At 36.8% G+C, this 21,013-nt stretch overlaps 2 long non-coding RNA genes across 2 annotated transcripts; one reads left to right on the forward strand and one right to left on the reverse strand.

Annotated features, from left to right (window-relative positions):
* The first annotated feature begins 442 nt into the window (after window positions 1-442).
* Window positions 443-11,292, forward strand: LOC149108647 (uncharacterized). Its single transcript, XR_016208723.1, has 2 exons — window positions 443-1,437; window positions 11,121-11,292. It is a non-coding gene; the product is annotated as an uncharacterized LOC149108647 (long non-coding RNA).
* A 1,421-nt stretch (window positions 11,293-12,713) lies between these two features.
* LOC149108648 (uncharacterized) lies at window positions 12,714-18,339 on the reverse strand. Its single transcript, XR_016208700.1, has 2 exons — window positions 15,446-18,339; window positions 12,714-13,784 (listed from the first exon to the last, which is right to left on the reverse strand). It is a non-coding gene; the product is annotated as an uncharacterized LOC149108648 (long non-coding RNA).
* Between the last annotated feature and the right edge of the window lie 2,674 nt (window positions 18,340-21,013).

The following is a 21,013-nucleotide window of genomic DNA, read 5'->3' on the forward strand; positions in this document are numbered from 1 at the left end:
TGAATCCGATGGATTGACCACACACTTCCCAAGGTTGCCTAGAGGCGGACACCAACTGGCAACAGCGAACCTGGTTGGCCAAAAACCACCTGGCGCCTGCCATGAGCTCAATGAGGAACAACATATCGTACAAAATAGAGATGTAGATGGATTGTGGCTGCCTTGTGTCCCACAGAGAACGAAGATGATTAATTAAAAAAGTAAGTAAATCTCGTTATCAACCCTACAGCAAGTCTTTTATCGTAAATGGCGGCTGTCCTTCATTATCAACTCATTCTTACGCTACCAAGTTGAATAGAAATACATGAAAGATGAAGAGTTGTTCCAAATCGATTGTCTTAATTTGTGACGGCCATTTATTATGGTTCAACTTTCTGACCACAACATGCGAACAAGTGTTTGGAGTGAGCAAGTTATCTGTCCATGAAATAATCATAAGCAAACCTAGGTGATTAAATAACTAAAGTTGCTGCCGTTTGCTCTGCTATCTCCAGGATGACCAAAGATGTGTTAAAGGACAGTTCACGAGTTTCTGGATTTATTCATCAACCTTAATTAATTGAATTTCATCAACGTTAACTGAATTTTGGATGGCAGTGTGCAGAGCTTCACTTCTAGCGTACGATCGATGACTGTTGGAAAAACATCTCAGCTCAGATAAGTAGATTATGGTTTTCCTATCTTTACACTCCAAGAGTGTCAAAAATCTTGATTCTGATTGTAAAATTGATAGGTTTTCAAGTTTCGTACCATTGCTGCATATAAGCGTACGGTTGTCTTGTTGTCCAGAAAATACCATAATTTATATCAGTACAATACACGTACACTGTGTTATGTTCGATAATAATTATTATAATGAGACTACCGTTTGTTTGGAAGGACTTTGGGTCGAACTTTTGTTGGCTCAGATCATTTTCGCGTGGGGGGTGGAGTTATTATGTGAAGGAACATCTTGCACTTTTCATTTTACGTTCTTGGAATTAAGCGTCTGAAAACGTTTAGGTGAAGAGGAGAGTACCACGACGTAAATAGTCATAAAAAAGATTTTTTAATGATCATTAAATCCAATTTTGATAGCTAGCTTATATTATAACCAAGTTAGAAAGCATTATCCTTGATTCTTAGAAGCGCGAACAATACAACCCATCTTGGATTCCATGGGAATTCTATTTCCTTTTTGAAGAAAATGCTAAAATTCGAAAACACATCAAAACACTACTGTTTTCTGAAAAGTTACATAGTTATCAATTGAATCTAACACTGCTGTAAATTTATTAGTTGACAAGGTAGTGTTGATTGAATATTCTTTTTTCTCTGTCTCTCTCGCTCCAGGCGGCTGATATATCACTGTTGACAGAAAGGGTAGCCATCTTGGATCGCAATGTACTGTTGGACTCTGGCACAAGTTGACTATTGGAAACATCAAATCTCAGATAAGTACATTATTTCTACTCTCGTTAACTTTTAACAGTTTCGGCGTAAGAATTATGAAAATCTCAGAAACTGATTAACTAGAAGATATTGTCTTGATGAAGAACCAAATTCTTAGAATTAATATTAACAATATGAGAAAATCAGTAACGAGAATACACATTTTGAGCATGGGATGTACTTAAGAGTTACCACTTAGAAAAACTAAATTCTCAGAGTTAACATTTAAAACAATATGAGAAAACCAGTAATGAGAATATACATTTTGAGCATGGGATATGTTAAAAGTTACCACTCAGTTCGTTATGCTGAAGGTCAACCTGAAGCTATCGAATATTATATCTCGTAATTCTTGTTTTTTTCAAGGCATTGATGAAGACCATAACCAAAAGTTGTGGAAATTGAGATAAGAGAAAAAAAGTATTTTGCTAAATTGAGAACAATGGTGGTTTCTTTACGAGAAAAATTTAAATGAAGAGGAAGGGGTAGTAAGTAATTAATACATGGCCGCAGCTTATCAATAAAATCATGTCGTGAATGCTCACTAGTATTCCCATTAAGCCGAGATGAATGACACAACGAACTGTCGTTTTGCATGTATATATCCTTTGCATTTGAGTAGTATTCTCAAGAATATAAAGTGAACTATCTCAATTGAAAGTTTTTAATCTGCCAGTTCGTCACTTCTCATACATTGCAAACTTCATGTAAGAGTGCTGTTTGTACAGCCGTATAACTCTTGACGGTATCACAATGAGCCAAATTAAAAGTAAGATTGCTCTAAAAAGGACTTCTTCTGTTTTTTGTTTGTTTGTTTGTTTGTTTGTTTGTTTTTGTCAAGTAAAGAAGGATTTTAAATCTTGAAAAAAATCTTGGAAAGGCACAGCTGGTCAGATAGCCGGACTACAATAGATCGTTTTCACTGTCGTGCAATAGAAAAAAAACAAGGAAATTCGATCTTATTGAAGATAAATAAAGAAGACTCCTCTCCAGGTTTTAGGTCTATGCGCCGTCCCAAACTTCAGTTATTTGCCTAAATGTTTTGCACAAATTTAAAGAGCTCAGTATGGTGCCGCCATATTGGTGTACCTCCGTGGTACACCAATTGGCGAATCTTTGTTTACAATATTTGCCCCATAAGTGATACAGTTTCTGATGGAAATTCTGAATGTTGAAAGGGCATAGCACGATCAACTGTGTCAAGGAATTTGAGCGCGATGTATTGCATAATTTTTGAGCGACGCGGGTTTAAAAACTCAAAATCAGGAGCCATAATCGGGGACGGAGACCGTAAGCGCGCGCCATATCTAGTATTGGGGTTGTCCCCATGATATGGGACAATAATTCTATTTTTAGAACAAATTGCGCCATCGCCTGCGGCACACGCGCGTACATGCTGCGAGGATTTTTGCAGATGTCGCGCGGGGGAAATGGCGTCCGAAATTCCCGACATTTTTCATGTTCTGGCCCACAACTCAACGCGTTTACGTCTGTTGGAATTTTGCTTAAGTATTTTCGTCGTAAGCTGCTCCAGTTTGAGTGAAGTAAGACAGTGTCGAATTTAGGTATGTTCCGCTTTAAGCTTAGATATATATCGCTGACCAAGTTGTGTTCCGACGGATGCTTCTGTTACATGAGCTATACATTACCCCACTTTAAATTTCACATATGTTGAAGATTGACAGCTTTTCCATTACCCAGCAAAAAACTAGCTGGATATATTTAGATATAGCAGAGCTTCAGGACTTCATAGTTTCCTAGCTCCCCTTGCCACTCGCTTGCGAGGAATTTGCCAGTCTATCGCGACCGAAAGGTAAAACAAAATTTGCTAGTTTGAGTTTCGCCTGAATTGTGAGCAACGCTTGATGTTTCATCAAGGCCCAATAACTTTACCTCCGTAGATACTGCTCAGTTTTATTCGTGTAAAATCCAGTAAATTCTCTGTTGTCGATGAACGAGAGCGCCCGTCGATGCGTGTTTTGTACAGTCAGTAAACATGACAAATTGTACTTCCGCCGCACTTTCGTGTGAAAGCGTACATCGAACTCGAACAATAACTCTGTAGTTTTGAAATATGTTTAAGATTGATAAGTGTTTGAGAACATATTAAAAGCTAAGCTGAAAATATGCGAATAAGGCAGAAATAATCAGCAAAGTACGAGATGTACGATGACGCTTTCTTTGATCAACTTCGAATAACGATTTCGATTTTGTTGATCGAGTTATCAAAACTCCTTGTCTATTTTCATTTTCGCAGTGTAAAACTTCACTATGCTTATGTTGAAGAAACACACATGATGTTAGTAGCCTTTTTTGCGTTCGTGAAATTTGTTGCAGCATCTCGGCACAAAAGATAACGAAAGAAATCTTTGTCAAGATTTGTTGGCAATTGAAAACACCGACTCGGACTTGAAAGTGCACGAGCTGCACTATGCAAATGAGCTAATTGTACGCGTCAGACTTTCCTTTCAAAAACTTTTGCAAACACACCAAACAATAAGAAACCATCAAAACAGGTTTTGGTTATGATTCACCATTGTCTGAGAAACTCACAAATTAACTCGATACCAGAGTAGAGAGTTTCTTGCTATATTCTTAAGTCAGAACAAACGAAAAAACATACGCGTAAGCTTTCAACTAGCGCGAGCAGATCTTATTATCCATTCTCAGCGGGAGATTGAAGTCTTGTTTTCGACCCTGAAAAGCCCACCTTTTCCGTTAGCTCAGAGCGTAAAACTACATATAAGCGCCCTGGTTCGTATTCCCTGCCTTATTCCCTACCTACGCTGTGAAAAATACGCAAGATAATCCCCAAAGGTCTTTCAACTCCCACCATTTGATCACGCAACGTGACAACATCCACGCAAGAGCCCTCGACATGTGCGTGGATCCGCGCGGATATATGACGTCAGGATGGCGCAATTTGCTCTAAAAATAGAAAAATTGTCCCATATCATAGGTGCGCGCGGATCCCAAGACTTACGGTCTCCGTCCCCGATTATGGCTCCTGCTCAAAATTTAACAAAGAATGTAAATGCTCATTAGGGCGTTTGCCACCCAGAAATTTGGCGGTTTTTTAAGGCCAATTTCTCCTCGAATATTACAGCCAAAGAGCCAAAAGTTTCACCAATTACTAAGTTTCACAAACTCTTTCAATTGTTGTAGTCAATTCGTGTCTAGCGTGATACCTTCTCCGTGCATAGTAGTATGTCAATGAGGAAAAATGTAAAAAATGACCTCAGCAAAGATTCGCCAATATGGCAGCCGGAAAATAGTGTGACAATCTGGATCTTCTTGGTTATCTAGGCCATTGATTGACTATTCTGCACAAACCAACATATTAACACTTAACTGCTACTTTTATTTCACGAAGGGCTAAAAATCATGAGATAAGTATATATTTTTCGACAAACGCGATGTTCCGCACTGCCATAACTCTAAAATTCAAAATGCACTTGTTACCAAACGAAGGACACCATTGCGCTGAAATGCTGTCAAGATGTATAATTTTCGCACCTCTTATGCCTGATGAGGATAGAAACTCTGGTGGTTCTTTACGTTTGGATTTAAACGCTTGATGACGTCACATGAAAACGTTCCACTGAATTGAGCATAGAATAATTAAAGTTGCCTTATTCAGATCTAATCATTAATTAGTTCTACAATAATAATTAAGACAAAATCCGAGAGGAAATCGAGCAATTTCAGTTTTTATTGGACAAAAAGCTCCATCCAGAGTAATTCTAAGTATCTTGCAGTCCTTTCTGCATTTTCTAAAAGGTTACGATATAAATAGTTGCTTGAAATAACACCGAAAACCATTTCCCATGGAAATGTGGGAAAATAAGTTTCAAAGTTTAGAGAAATTGTGCAAGCAAAGGTAAACCTTCATCATCAGTTTCATTTCACCAGTAATTTCAAGTATTTCATATGAACTTCAAAATCTGTTTCAGTCGACATTTGGTGTCGTTAGAAATAATTTCCTTTGAGAAGATGTTTAGAACAGTCGCACAGCCGTTTGCAATACGATGTGAATAATCTCGGTACAAAGTTTTTTTCCACTTGTTACTCAAACGTCTTGTAGATTCCTTCTTAATTGCTCGGAGGAAGATTATTGAATGAACTTGGTGAGCAATTGTAAAAGGAGACCATGAAACAACTTTCATACCGTTACTGGAATTTGTTAACACAGGATTTGGCAATATGACTTCTACCAGTACCAGAGTATACAAGCTTATTGAAGTGCCTTTGCAATTAATTTTCGACTTGTTTTTTTACTTGCATAATGTTTACATTAATGGAGCCCTGAGTAGTTTCTTTTTTCATCACGGCATGCTTATGGAAGCACGTAAGGATACTTTTTTGAATATTTTAACCGACCCACCCCTCCAAAAGAATGAAAAACGGCCTTTCAGAATATATTTAGGTAATTTCAGAATATATTTGCACATTGACCATTCAAAATCTGTGCAATGTCTTCTTTGGGGGGTTAAATCTTTCACGGACTCGTAGATAGATCAGAAAGAGAAAATGTTTTTCAAAAAAAATTGCTATGAATTAATTTAGGTCTATGGGTTAAATTTCACGGAGAAAACGTTTTTTCGCAATTTGCGATGAGTTCTCTTTCATCAAATTTTCTCTCATCAAATGTTCGTGATACAATGTCAACCGAAAACTGAAGTTCATTTAAAAATTTAATAAAGCAAAATTGTACTTATTAGAGTGTTTCATGTGAAAAAACGTTTTGAATGACATTCCAATGGGGGAAAGGAGCATTGTTGACTGGCCGTATTATCTATTGGACGAAACTTTGTGCTAAAATATTCAGAAAATACAAATTTTAAAGAAGACTCATGAATTATTATAACTGATCATAAAACGTAAATTGAAACTGTGTTAACACAACAATATTAAAGACATGATACAAGGTCAGCTAGACTTCGAACTGGAAATCCTTGAAAAAAAACGCGGATGATATAATTAATAAATGGAATTTCTGTCGCTTATTTAAATCGACTTGAAAGATTCTACTTCTTGACTGGTTTTAAACTCACTACTTTGTTTTCAATTTCATTGGAAACTGCATGCGAAAACCTCTGTTTTTTATACATGAAAGAATGAATTTTGAGTTGTGGATAAGAAATGAAATAGTTAGCTTAAGCAACGACGATACCTACGCCAGGGACGACTCCTAGAAAGAAAAATGATATTTCTAATCTCCTAACAATCTGGATATCTGCTCCGTACCCCAATCAGTACCTAAAACTCGCTCAAACTAAATATGTAATGCCAGCGATCCATTCCAAAAAGAAATACAAAAAATTTGCCATCCCGACCTACGTTCTTCAAAATGCACAGAACCTGTTCATGTCACATTACGGCTACAAAATGCACAAAGACTTAAAACGCACGCGCACAGCCATTGTTCTACTCAATAAACTTTTTGCTTGGTGACGTTTTCGTTGCTGCTTTGTTTTTTTTTTTCTTCATTTGGGATTTTTTATTTCCACAATTACATCAATTACAATCCTTTTTTTAACAATTAATTTACAGAAGAACGAATAAAGTTTGGTTTACAGAAGTTAACAATGACACCATATTGAATTAAGAAAAAAGATTTTGTCAATTCTTATCTTCATACTTATTTAACTTAACGATTTTCCTTAATGATAGCGTTGTCTACTATAATTATTAGTTAAAACTGCTTCCTCAAAGATCTTCTATTATTCTTTAAACAATTTAGTTTTATTCGATTTGAAATGTGTTTTTCAGTTTCATATTTAATTACCTAAATTCTTATGAAGTGGCTCAAGGAAGGTAATGTTTCTCTACATCGACAAGTCCACAAGAGAGATTTTCCTAAAATTACTATCTAATTAAATAGATCCATCTCCTCCTCAAAAGACCCAACAATAACATTGCAATATGTAAGCGAGAGGCTTCTGCAACTCTTGATTGTGCTCAAAACCTTTTTCATTAACCTCATGCCAAAAAGAATATGAAAAAGAACAACCGAACAAAATATGGGATATTGTTTCCGTTTGCTGATTACAGATGCAGTTGGGATTAGAAACGTATCCTATTTTACACAGGCGGTCATTAGTAAACAGAACAGAATTCAACACTTTGTACCGAAAGGAGCGTAGATACGGTTCATTAGCAGCCCTCACTGGCAGAAGAAATGCCTCTGAAACTTGCTTGTCATCAAGGCTAAATTCTTTCTTTAGCTTGACCCATTTACTTGGTTTTCCAATTTTTGTTTTATAGGAAAACAATAGTCAAAGTCACATTAGCGTTTGCCTTTACTGTGCTACGCAATGTTAGAAGATTGGAAAAAAATAAGCAATCATTATCAACACAATATTAAGACTAATAAATTTCTACGTGACTGAGACTGCCCTTCCGTCCAAAAAATTTTCGTTGCCGTTGCCGTCGTGGTTTGCTTGAGCTCCTTAATGTCCGGAAAGTTAGAACACACGGGTAACTGGGAGCGTAAGGCGGTGTTTCGTAAGACATTTCCGTAAATTCAAATTTATAATCATATTACCTTTGTGGGATAACTGCTTGCAAATGATTTGTTTCTCCGCCTCTTTTAGCGTAATTCCGAGAGTAGTTAACGCAATTTTCCTGTGTTTATTTTTCTTTGGTGACATCAGACAATAAGTGTTTCTGATTTTCCTGAGTGGATAATTTCCAGCTAGAACTGATACGAAAAGTAAGTGTTCCATGAGTGGTGAATTCAATGTTTGGGCGTTAACAGGGTCTGAAGACAGATGTCAGCGAGGCATCAATTCTAAACCAAACCCGGTTGTTCACTGCATCACATGACTAAAAAAATGTATTATGGTTATGTTTGACAAAGGGAAATTGTGACAGGCGAGAGAGTTTACTAAACTGTTTGGCTATGTATATACCAGCCCAAAGGGAAATAAATAGACGGCTTTCTTGTCAATTTCAAATTAAAAACTGACTCTTCGTATATCACTTGCACAAAAAAGTGACTTGACTCAGCTCGAAAGCTCATTTCAAGGGCACCACTTTAAATATTGCAAATGAGCCAACGGATAATAAAGTTATAAAATTGACAGTGGATCAGCAATTAAATCTCTTGACTGAATTAAGACATTGCCAACGAGTCAGGTGATTAGAATAAATAGTAAATCAACTATGACATATTGTCTTGATGTCAAAAGTTACAATATTTATTGCCAAATTTTCATCTTTCGCCCACAAAAATCTACGAGAAAGAATGTAGCAACTAAGTATTGAATGTTTCATACTTTTAAGTGGAAAAAATATCAAACGTAAGATTTATTTTGCCAAATCGCTCGCATTGTGGGCTGAAATAGCGCCACAAAACACCAGCAACAGATTGTTTTCAGTCGTGTGTCGTGACGAAAGCTGACTCTATGCATTGTTAAAGAGGAGGCTAGGTAGAAGAAATGTACAATTTACCATCTCTTTGCGGCGTTCTTATTGGAAAAGGTCAGAGAAAAGAATTGGATTTACGTGTTTGAAAACTTTCTTTAAGTTCAATCTTGACACCAAAATTGCAGTACATATTCAAGAAGGGAAATCGATGCCCCCAGAATAACCATTACGTTTGATTTAGGAATTCTGGCTTTATAAATTACCCACAGACAGGTTGTAAGAACTGTTCCTGTGGCATATTGTGTAGATTTCATCTCGATACAGTCGCATTAAAGAGCATTAAATGAAGCGGCTGCAATTTGTGGCAGCTCGACTTAGCCTGTTTTTTTAAAAAACTAAATCAGTGACGACTAAGATGTTCAACGACAAAATAGGAAAAAAATTCCAAAGTAATACCAGGAGTGCGAATTTAATTCCTTACATGGTACAGTCACATGAAAAATGATAAGGAAAAACAGTACTTTTGTTTTAAGCGTCCTGTACAAAAAAAGTTAAGGTTGTGAAGTTCTTAACCAGTGATTTGTAGAAGAAAAAGTGAGAAACTTGCTGAACTGTAATTCAGAGGTGGATTGTTTATAAATTCAAGAGAAAGATATCTTTGCCATTTCGGTGCAAACGAAGATGTGATTTTCCAGCATACGCTCCGCTCCAGTTTTCACGTATTGTTCCTAGAAAGCGGTAACAAATTCAAGTTAAAAAGTCGTTCATCACTGAAACGTGTTATGTCGATTATAGAAATGGACTCTATTATTTCTAAGAAATAGTGATCAACAGCTCATTTCTCCTTTCACCAGATGATGAGAATTTCAATTAATTTCAGTTAATTACAATAATATTAATTTCAACAAGATGATGAGAAAAAAGGAAGTCGTCAACTTTGGATCATTGTCCTTGCTGGAGCAGTGAATTGGCCATTTCCGAGTTTACCTTGTCCTTCTGTTTGAAAACGAGTTCTCGTGCAAAACCACTTTTGCGATGGAAGGCAAATTTCACTCTCGATTTCTGATTTTTTTCTAATTTCTTTGTGTACGATGACAATTAAAAAATAAGATGGTCAATACGCAGACACGTGAGTTAAGTTATAATTATCCATTTCCAACGTTCAATAGTGCTGCCCACTTTGTTGCAAAAGTAAACAAGAAGTAAAGTTATATTATTCCATGATGATGATTAGTTTTCGATTTTCCATTATTTTATTGTAACCAGAAATAATTTGGCAACACTCTGTTAGAAATGCTGCGGGATAGCTGAAGGCATTTTAAAATTATTCAGTACCTTTAAGATTCCTGGAAGGAATATAGCCTAGAGTAATAAAATATTTCTGTTTGTCGTGAACGGATATTAAATTTTCCAGTTAGTACCGATAAAAAGTGGTAACTCCATACATGTTTGGAGCGTTTCTAGCTACGGTCTTGAGAGAGGTGTCGGCAAGGCATCAAATTCCCCAACAAACCCGTTCTCTGTATAAAATGACTTACTATACACGACAAGTTCAGTGAGAAAATAAAAGCACTCTGTTTAACATTTCCGACAGTGGGAAACTGACAAGCGAGATAGTTTACAAATCTGATTTTGCCATCAGTCTCCAAAACGAAATAGAGCTTTTCGTCTACCAATTTTGAGTTTAAAATATGTTTCTTCACACTTCAGTTACACAAATAAACAGTAATTTGAGGCTCACTTAAAGAATGGCTTGATTTAGCTGGAAAGATCATTTCATGGGCACTTTATAAAATAGTAAATGAGTCGAGTCAAATGCTTTGTCTTACGGATAAAAAGGGTTTAAAATTGACAGGGGAAGAGCAACGTGTTCGTCACGTATAAAATAGCGGCAAGGTAGAACTGAATGAACTTTTCAATTCTCAAGAACTAGAAATCAACATACAATTTCTCCTAGCTGTTTTTAAGGTAGCTGAAGTAGATCTACAGTTCTTATTCATTTTAGCAGAACACGTTGTTAACTTGACTTTCTATAGAATGATAATAGAATCCTGGTTAACGGATTTTGTGATAAAGAAGAACCCAAATATTGATGGCATCCTATCAAACCCAAACGATACGAATAGCTTGTGTATATGAAAAGAAATTAAAGAAAGAAAAAACTTGACATAGAGATTTGAAATTTTTGCGCTCATTCTTGTTAAACCAGTACAGTTGGCAAATTAGCATATAACGTCTCAGTGCACGTATTTTCAATTGTCTAGATAGCACTTACACTTGCCTTCTGACTGATCAATAATGATAATTCTTGTCAACAGGATCACAGATATTAGACGGATCCGTTAAGAAAATGGACTGCAGCACTTATCAATATTACATTCAACCACCTTAAAATAGTGTTAAAAAAGGAGGTCAGCAAGTCTTCGAAAAGAGTTAAACATTACTGACTTTTTGAAAGCTATTTCATCAATAAACAAGACTTGCAAGGTAGCTTTCATCAGCATTTTCTTCTCTGAAACAATGTGAATCAAAGTATAATACTTAAGTGAAATTTCGCAAAGCCTTTCCTGGTGTTAAGAAGGTGTAAGGGCTAATTAAAGGACTCACAAAAAAGAGCTCTTGAAACCTTCTACAACATTAGATCATTAAATAACGAGAACAAGATATATAAACAAGCCGCAAACTAAGTTTCCGGCCAAATCTTGTGTCCTTGTCCATTACTTTAAAACTTAAACGGTGTGTTAATAAATAAAGATCTAACCTCCCCCCTCCCCCAATGACCGCAACATGTATATCCAACATATCATAACATTTTGTGCGTAACATGTTGCACGCGCTTGGCCACCCTCTTGAGACATGTTCAATCATATTACGTGCTGATGGCTAATACTTAACCAAAACACCAAACATGTCGCAACAGGGTAGACAAACGCACACAACATGTTGGGAGGAGGTAGTAGGGAGCAAGATGACTCTTTTTCCCTCCTTGCTCCTCCCCAGAGGAGGTAGCAGGGAGCAAGATGACTCTTTTTCCCTCCTTGCTCCTCCCCAGAGGAGGTAGTAGGGAGCAAGATGACTCTTCTTCCCTCCTTGCTCCTCCCCAGAGGAGGTAGTAGGGAGCAAGATGACTCTTCTTCCCTCCTTGCTCCTCCCCAGAGGAGGTAGTAGGGAGCAAGATGACTCTTCTTCCCTCCTTGCTCCTCCCCAGAGGAGGTAGTAGGGAGCGAGATGACTCTTCTTCCCTCCTTGCTCCTCCCCAGAGGAGGTAGTAGGGAGCAAGATGACTCTTCTTCCCTCCTTGCTCCTCCCCAGAGGAGGTAGTAGGGAGCAAGATGACTCTTCTTCCCTCCTTGCTCCTCCCCAGAGGAGGTAGTAGGGAGCAAGATGACTCTTCTTCCCTCCTTGCTCCTCCCCAGAGGAGGTAGTAGGGAGCAAGATGACTCTTCTTCCCTCCTTGCTCCTCCCCAGAGGAGGTAGTAGGGAGCAAGATGACTCTTCTTCCCTCCTTGCTCCTCCCCAGAGGAGGTAGTAGGGAGCAAGATGACTCTTTCCATGGTTAATTTATTCATATATTCAATTTAGGTAATGACTCCAGAAATCGTAATAAACAAGGTGGAAATGCTTTTATTATTGTCCTTTACTTTGCTTGGAAGGAGAATTACTTTGCATTTAAATTTAGTTGAATCCAAGATACAGTTTTTATTCCTTAAGCGGAGCGCATTGCCTCAAGAAAATCGTCAGTGAGAGATATCCCTACACGATATTTCGGGCACAGTGGGTCATCTTTTGTCCAAAATTCCCCACTATCTTACCGGGGAATATTGTTAGAAGAGCATTAATTTCTGTTCCTCAAACCTCCACTCCACTGAATGAAACAATCACGCGTGAGGAATAAATTTCTTTTATAATCCTTTACTTTTTTAGGAAGGAGATTTGGAGGGAAGTATATGTCTTAACCATAATCTCTTAATCTTTCCTTTTAAAGTCAAAAGTGGTTACATTTTCAGTAAAACTTCCTCCCAAAGTAATTTTCTTTAAGATGGTCAAGGTTTAGGAAACGGCTGAAAGACTAGACTGCTTATTTATGCCCATAGTGTCGACACAGTGTAGTTTAGTCTTACCGCTACTTCTTAACCTTTAACCCTCTCAGAGAAAAGTACTTTGGGAGGAAGTCTACCTCATATTACAACCCCTTTTTGAACTTTAAAGGGCGAGTGGAGGATTATGGATGAGAGTTAAACTTCCTCTCCAAATATTCTCTCCAGGAAAGTAAAGGATTATGGACGAGATTTAGTCCTCCTTCGCGATTGTTTCATTCAGGGGAGTGGGGGTTTTGGGGGACAGGAATTAAGACTCTTCGAACAATCTTCCCCTGTAAGATGGTGGGGGATTTTTGGCCGAAGATAAACTACTGTGCACAATGGCTCGTGTAGAGGTATCTCCCGATTTTTTTATTATCTGACGATTTTTTTCTGGCATTGCCCTCTTCTTTGGGAATGAGCAATGTTCATTGGATTAAACTGAATTTAAATGCAAAGTAAAGGACAACGACACAGGTTTAACCGCACTCACCTTTCTGGTTCTGCGGCATATTTTTTTCTACAGCTATTTTCTAAATAATATTTTATCACAGGAAGGTGTAAGAGCTTATTGGATTCTAGTCTTTAATTTGCTCTTTGCACCTTCCTTACATCAGCTAAGTTTACTTTCGTTATTTGCGAAAATCTCTATCTTTTTATTCTTCCCTCATACAGACTTGATATTATATATATTCACGTCCGCTTCATTTGTTAATCAACTATTCCATCGTAACTTACTATGAGGATCGACAGATTTACGATAAACGGAGTACAGGTGCTTTTCTTAAAGTTTATTTCCAAGTTCAAAGAGAATTTATTTGAAAGTGTTTCTGCATTTGTCTTTTAGCCAGTTGTTCGCTGTGGTGTATCATTGTTCACTTTCTTTACTATTCCTCAGGCTACCTGTTGATCGAATCAAATATTAACAGTTCATCAGAATGTGTCACGCAGAATCAACATGTATTATTATGCGCTGAACTGTCGGAGTGAGGGTGCTGCTGCGACACCCTCCTACTCGTTCTATATTTTCTTTCCAAATAAAGCTTACTGTGCTTACATACATAATGAAATGTTCACAAGGTAACGTTAGCTTTTGGCTTCAGAAGAAAAAAAACAAATACTAAGCAAAATAAACTAGTCGTTTAAATATAGAACTCTTACTAAATGATTGCCAATTAAATCTCTACACTTTAAAACGTCACTATAGTGTTATCGAGCGCAGAATGAACTGTCTTTTGAGTCCATCTTTCAGCTTTGTCCGAGCGATTATCAGTTTTTTTTCTAAAATTTCGAGTGCTGTGACAGCAAATGGCCTTGTTTCACTGAGCCTTCTGGAGAATTTGATTATCCATTCAATATTTCTAAATCCTCTTCCGAAACTTCGGCGAGACGAGAAAAAATGTCCCTATTTTGCAGACTATCTTCAACAACTGAATAGTAATGGATGATCGTACAAGGTATACCTTAGCCAATCAAAATGCAGTATTGCATTAGTATAATCCGGTAGATTTGTACTAATGATAAACAGATTACTGTACCGTTGTCAAGCACAATAACTGTTGGTTATTAATTCTTACATAATGATCAAGAGTGATCACAATAAAACGTTTTCATGAAATCATTATGAAGACTGATTGACTTTGTGAATTCTTTTGTTAGAAAACATTTTTGGACCTAGAAATTTTAAAGTTAAAATTGTAAATTTCATTTTCAAAGTTAAAACTTTAACTTTGCAGCAACTATTTACTTCTGCTGGCATGTTGACACGACCTTGTTTCCTTACTTATGATCAACAACACGCTTTGCCTCCATCTGAACCAGTAGGGAAGAAATGACTTGCATTTAATGTCTTTTTTCAGGTTTTCTGAACTGTACTTAACAAATCTTAAGAAAGAAACTGACATATTCATTTCCACTTGTCTTATTCGCATCCTTGGATGGGCCGTGGCTCAATATTTCTCTGCAAACTGAAGTCGAGTGATACAAAACTTAAGCCCTGCTCCGCTGTGTTAATACTTGGTTGGATTATCGCTTACAGAAAACAGCACCTCTTGTCAAAGATAGTTTTTTATGTTTTTGGTATCCTTAAAGGGACACAGTCGGCTTTGGGACCGCGCTGACCTGGACACTAGTTTTCTCACTTTGAAAAAGTTCACCTCAACCTGAAATCAAAGATACTCGTCGAGTACATCTAGAAATCCGCTTCAATCTTCGCAGTGTTTTGCTTGATTTTCAATCGTTTACTGAAAAACCTGTTTTTGAGTGGGCCTTTGCTCATCCTATGTTTTGTATCATATTTGGTTAAAAACAGTATGGATCGTGTCTCTGTGATATGCAAATTAACTATGAAATCAGATGGTATCTAATGCGCATGTGCTCCAGCTGACTGTGTCCCTTTAACTTTTAATAGGGTACCACTGATTCATGCTTCAAAAGTATTCATATTATTGATAAAAGAACGTAAAACCGAAAAATCAAAAACAAAGCCTCTCCAGTCTTTTCAAGGTACTGGACGTTTTTTTAAGCTTTTCGAAATATATGAACTGATTATGTCCTTCTCAAACCTTTTTATCAGCCTAGCGTTTTTGTCAGTAGTCCGACATCACCAAGTCCAATTACATCCTTTACAGGGACAGGATCCGGTACTTCTTTTTTTATTAGGTTACGTCGGTCCTTGCAAATTGACCTTGTGTTTTCACTGCTTACCAAAGCGTGGCTTATAACTACCATAGTACACTTGCCTGCCAAGGAGTTGAAAAACAAATATTGCTTCGGAAACAACATCAAAACTCGATCTGCTATTACCGACCAGCTAAGAAATAGACTGACAAATGCGGGGTAAAAATACAACCTTTATCAGCAATGATGTGAAATGATTTCCTGCTGCAAATTATTAACGACCTGTTAACATGTCCACGACTAAATTTCCTCACGGTTACGTGTTTGATTCTCGGTTCCAGTTTCTTATAGGTCATCGATACAATTTCAAGCATATCCTTAAGACAGTTGCATTTGTTCAAATCATAGTTAACAGAGGGAATGGTTAAGGATCCCAGCAAACATCAAAAAAGCAAACAAACAGGCTAAGAGTTATGTTGGAAGGTCTTTGACCCTGTACATCTTTTTGTTTTATGCTCCTAGACTGTGCATGAATTACGTAATCGCAATATTTCTATTGGTTAGCTGTATGAGCACACATAACAACTTTTTGTATTTTTCCAGATTTTGGGCAGGGTCAACCTCCCTCCCCCGCCCCAAACAGCCAACAAAAACATACAACAAAGAAATTTGCCATGATTCATAATCATTTCCCTCTATTAACCATGTTCAAATGTATCGTGTTTAAGTACTTTCTTATCTCACTTTAATTATTAATTGCCTTAATTGCCAATGCGTCTCGAAACAGTATTTAGGTCAATGCTCTTTCCAGTATCTTGATAAAGTGAAAACATTGGAAACTGACGCAGATCAATATAAATAACTAAACTTGGTAACTCCTTGTTAAAACAATCAGGGAACGTTTTGTTGTGTCAATTAGTTCACTGCTTTTCTTGACGCTCCTGTGGCAAACAGGCACACTCAAAGGTGTTTAATGAATTTTAGTGTACTTTTCTAAGCTCAAGTCCATGTTTTAGACATTTTTATGGTTTTTACAAAGTCTTAATTAAGAAAAAAAAATTGAATCGCCATATTTTTTAGTATTTTCAAACTTTTTGACATATTTGCAAATTTTGAAATCCAAGATGGAGGTCCTTTTTAAAAGCACGATATCAGTTTTACCTGACAAGTTATTGCACGAAACTTAACATTTCTAGATGATTTATCACCACATACTGCATATATGTTTTATTACTATACCGCATTTATAATTTGATGAACATGGAAAGAGACGCTCTCAGTTAACCTTCACCCTTTGCAGGTTCTAAAATTTGTTTCATTTTTAAGAACTCCATATAAGAGATAAAAAGGATAGACGAATATGATTAAAATTCAAAAGGTTTGTTCAAAAGTTCCAAAGCAAAAATTAAACCTTAATGATAATTATGTCTTGAAACCTTTCCTCAGGAATACTGCTTGTAAATACTTCTTGTAAAATCACGGTTCCTGCACTAAGTGAGACTAGTTTCTAACTTCTGATAATAACGTTTTCCAATGCAATAACTTTGTACTAATCTTCCTTATGTCGAATCGATGTAAAACTTTTACACTGAGTTGCTAAAATGAGCTTAGATCAGGAGCCATAATCGGGGACGGAGGTCGTAAGCACGCGCCATTTCTAGTATTGGGGCTGTCCCTATGATATGGGACAATTTTTCTATTTTTAGAACAAATTGCGCCATCGTGTGCGGAAAGCGCGCGTACACGCTGCGAGGATTTTTGCGGTTGTAGCGCGGGGGCAATGGCATCCGAAATTCCAGACATGTTTTATGCTTTTGGCCCACAACTCAATACGTTTATGTCTGTTGGAATTTTGCTCAAATATTTTCGTCGTAAGCTGCTCCAATTCGACTGAAGTAAGGCAGTGTCGAATTTAGGTATGTCCCGTTTTATATCACTCAGACCAAGTTGTGTTCCGCTGCTTCTTTTACAAGAGTTCCACATTACTCCACTATAAATTTCACATATGCTGAAGATTAACAGCTTTTCCGTAACACAGCAAAAAAACTGGTTGGAAAAATTTGGATATTGCAGCGTTTTAGGACTTCAAAGTTTCCCTCCTCTTGCCACACGCTTGGGGGATTTCGCCAGAGTCTATCGCCACCGAAAAGTAGTAAGCAATTGCAAGTTTGCATTTCGCCTGAATTGTAAGTAACACTTGATATTTCATCAAGGCCCAATAAGTTTACGTCTGTAGACACGGCTAGGCTTTGTTTGTGTAAACATTCAATAAATTGTCTGTTGTCGATGAATAAGAGCGCCCGCCGATCCGTGTTTTTTGCAGTCAGTAAACATGACCAATTGGACTTCCGCAATAATATCTCTAGTTTTTAAATATGTTCAAGGTTGATAAATGTTTGAGAACATATTAAACTGCTTAGCTGAAAATATGTGAATACGGCAGGAATAATCACCAAAGTTACGATGACGTTTTCTTTAATCAACTCGAATAACGATTTCGATTTTGTTGGCTGAGTTATCAAAACTCCTTGTCTATTTTATTTTCGCAGCTCACGTAGGGGCCAAACCACCCCCCTAATGTTTCATGAAGGCTATATTTGCTTGGTTTATATATTTCTGAACCAAGTTTGGCAGATGAACTTTCTTTGTTCTCCAGTTTATTTTAATTTGGAAGTTGTGGCAAAATGTCAGATTATGACGTCATAATTGATGACGTCACCAAAACGTGCTATAATTTTTTGTAAAATCTGATGTAAAGATTATATCATTGGAAAGGCCTTGCCTTGAGGAGTAAAATGCCGGAAACCGTTTTTTGCTATGATGATTATTTTTTGAGACATGGTAAATTAAATTTTTTTTGCTTTTCCCCCCGGAATTTGCTTAACCATACTGTCCTTCTTAAGGCAGTCTCTCTGGTTTATTTTTTTCAGTCGTTTTCTAGGAAGGCTAATAATCTAGAAAAATAGAAAGCTTGATGTTGTCAAAAATCGTATGGTTTTAGAAATTTGATTTTCGGCTTTGTTAGGATAGTATTAACAGTAAAAAAACGGGTGACGTCACAGGTTATGACGTAACAAAACTTATTTTAACGCAATAACACTAGAGGGATAATTTTTTATTCCGATTTTCTTCTTTATTTTTGCTTTAGTCATCTGGCACATCACATGTGCAACATAGCTGCATTTGCTGGAACAAAATTACGGCTCCAATTTGGTGATTTTTCTCAAGGGGAGGACTCCATATTTTGCAGAGTTATTTTTCATATTTAAAAATGCCATATTTCATGTAATTTTTGTGATATGGACAAATTTTTTTCAGGTTTCAACTCCCCTTGATGTCCTCTTTCCAACACATTGTACAAAATATGCATATTAAAAACTTCAAAAGTGGCAAGAAACATGACGTCATCACTGTGACGTCACAACTTTGACATTTACTGACATTTTTCACATAAATATAATTGGCAATAGGTCTCCTGCTCTTCTGCCAAGTTTGGTGTAGAAAGAGTTTATATTTTTTAAGTAATGCGAAATAATGTGAAATATCCAAGAACTGATGAAACATTTGGGGGGTGGTTTGGCCCCTAGCTGTGTAAAATTTCACTACGTTGAAGAAACACACATGATAGTAGCCTTTTGGCGTTAGTGAAAATTGTTGCAGAATCTCAGCACAAAAGATAACGAAAGAAATCTTTGTCAAGATTTGTTGCCAATTAGCTACAATTGAAAACACAGACTCGGACTTTAAAGTGCACGCCCTGGAGCTACTTGTACGCGTCAGACGTTCCTTCCAAAACTTGCCAAACGAGCAGAAATATATCAAATAATATCAAAAACAGGTTTTGGTTATGATTAAGCACTGTTTGAGAAATTCACAAATTACCTCGATACCAGAGTAGAGAGATTTCTTACATAAACTTTATTCTTTAGACAACATCCAGGCGAGAACCCATGACATGTGCGTGGATCCGCGCGGATGTATGTCCGAGTCAGGGTGGCGCAATTTGTTCTAAAAATAGCAAAAGTGCCCCATATCATTAGGTGCGCGCAGATCCCGAGACTTACGGTCTCCGTCCCCGGTTATGGCTCTTGCTTAGATTGAAGATTGTTTATTTTTTACGGAAAACGACATTCCAAGGAAGCGGGAGACTGCGCGTGCAGCAATTAACATACTATGTAAATTCAAAGCTTTCTAAAGTTTTCGATTCTATTTTATCTATTTTCTATTTCACTATTACATTTCATAAGTGTAAACAGTAGTTTTGATACCTTTTGACCTGTGTACTTGTTTTATTTATCTATTTTTCTCTGGGTCCATTTTTATTTATTTATTTATTTATTTATTTTTATTTATTTATTTATTTTTTTTTTGCTGTTTGTTTCAAAATGTTTCGACCATTACTTCAGTTTATCATTACAGCTACCCTGAGAGACTAGCGTCACATATTTATTCTAGCTGGAATGTTATTTGTTTGCTGTTTGCTTGAATACTGACACAAAAACTTTATTCACATGCAACAAACTGTTGTTTTCTTGAGAAAAAGAAAATACTCAAACTACACTTTGAAATCTATGTCAGTGAAACATCGCTACATCGAAAACATGACATTTCTCTAAAGGCTTGAGCCCACTTGTGCCCGGACACATGCAAGTACGTATCGAAACCAAACAACGCTCGTAAATATTTTCAGCCACCTGTTCTCTGTTCTAAACGTTAATTTTCCATGTTAAATGGTGTAGCAAGACACTAATTTGCCCTAGGCGATGATATTTTTTCATTCACCTCCATGTTTAACACTGTACTTATATCAGTTACACAGACGAAAAAGTAGTGCATGTTTATATAGATTGGTCAAGCTTCGAACATTGATGACCGAAAAATGATCGTGTTTGGCAAAGCGCAATTAGAATTGTCATGCCGATAAAGTCATGAGCTCTATCAGTCGTTATAAATTAAGTTGCTGTTCGTTCTTGAATGCCTGACAATACTATTTTAAAACACATTTGATTTTGAGTAATTCCTTCTCTAAATGAATCGCCTTTAAAGTTCATTTGCGGCCTCGTATAAGGAAAGCATTGTTCGCACTGCAAATTATCATTGTACTATTAAACTGGAATTGTTCTCGTAAATTGTCGTACATGCTTCTCTGTCTGCAGCGTAAGTGGATCACTTCCTTAAATCTTCGTTCGCAAAGCCAAGCCGAGAGTAAGCTGAAATGCTACGTTAGAATCTTTGTTTTTCACAATGTTTATATCAAAATAAATTTGTAACAATTTCTAGTACCACCACCACGGTTTTATTCTGTTAAATTTGAATTCAAAATGTTAGGAAAAAGCACTTCAATTTTGCATTGCGGAGAATATTCGGCCGTTTCAAGTTGTCCTTTAAAATAATAAATTGCGATGTTCAACCTTCCACTTCAGTCTCGTACTCAAAATATTCATTTTCCCAATTGATTGTCATACATTTCTTTTGTTGTTAGTTTATGAATTTGGTAACATTGCCTTTGTAAC

The sequence above is a fragment of the Orbicella faveolata genome, unplaced genomic scaffold, assembly GCF_042242905.1.
Source record: "Orbicella faveolata isolate gen_17 unplaced genomic scaffold, um_ofav_v1 contig_25, whole genome shotgun sequence".
NCBI lineage: Eukaryota > Metazoa > Cnidaria > Anthozoa > Scleractinia > Merulinidae > Orbicella > Orbicella faveolata.